This window comes from Rattus norvegicus, chromosome 7, assembly GCF_021556685.1.
Source record: "Rattus norvegicus strain SHRSP/BbbUtx chromosome 7, alternate assembly SHRSP_T2T, whole genome shotgun sequence".
Lineage (NCBI taxonomy): Eukaryota > Metazoa > Chordata > Mammalia > Rodentia > Muridae > Rattus > Rattus norvegicus.
Genome location: NC_141540.1, coordinates 38951065 through 38952055, shown reverse-complemented (window position 1 = coordinate 38952055; position 991 = coordinate 38951065). Strand labels below are relative to the sequence as shown.

General features: G+C 40.5%; 1 pseudogene; it reads right to left on the bottom strand.

The window, feature by feature from the left end:
* Atp5mf-ps3 (ATP synthase membrane subunit f, pseudogene 3) lies at positions 1 to 293 on the bottom strand (annotated as a pseudogene).
* Positions 294 to 991: the final 698 nt, after the last annotated feature.

Below are 991 nucleotides of genomic sequence, written 5' to 3'. Positions count from 1 at the left end.
TCATACAGTGCCCTCCACTCTGACCCTTCTGCACTGGTATTTACATTGCTACTCAGGTTTGAGCTCCTTGTTAGAAATACAGTAGCTAAAGAGCATGTCAGTTGCCAGTACCATGTCAACCTTGACCATGTTCCCTATCTTCACATTGATGTACTTGTAATTTGGCTATAACCTCTCTGAAATGTTCCAACAATATCTGTAGGGGTGAAATCTACCATCAATATCCAGCTTGGCAGCTCTTCCAGTTTAGCTTCAATAACTTTCTTCTCCTTTAGTGATACAAGTGATGACATGTTAGAGTCCTACTGTTGATAGACAAACATACACTATCAATTATAGAGGAATTATCTAGATCAGTTTAGCTCTGTGAGCATGTCTATGAGGGGTTGCTAGTTGTAGAAAGACAGACTTAGTCCACTTTGGGCAGCATCATTCCCTAGTCTGGGACCTGAGCTGTATGAGTCAAGAAATTGAGTCAAGCAGAAGTGAGCAAGCAAGCAAGCATCCCTGTGTTTATTCTCTGCTCTCAGCTATGGAGAAAATGACTTAAGCTTTTGCCTTGACTTCTTTGTAATAATGACCCATAACCTGGAAAGCCAAATATACTTTTCCTCTTCTGTGTTGCTTCTTTGTTGGAGTATTTTTTTGCAGCAATAGAAATGAAACTAGAAGAGCCACCATCTTTTCCAGCCCTCCCAACCAGTAACTTTCTAATCAAGTCCTCTGCTTCTTTTTACAGAATAGCAAAAAATGATCTTTTGAAATTAAAAATCAGATTATGTAGTCCAAGAGAGTGGCTCTGTAGTGAAGAACACTGGATGTTCTTCCAGAAGACCCAGGTTCAATTCTCAGAACCCACATGGTAGATCACTGCTGTGTATAATTCCAGTTTCAGGGGACCTGACACCCTCTTCTGACCTCCACCGGCACTGTACACACATGGAGCACATAAATACCAAATACTCATACAAGTAACAGAATAATTTACCAT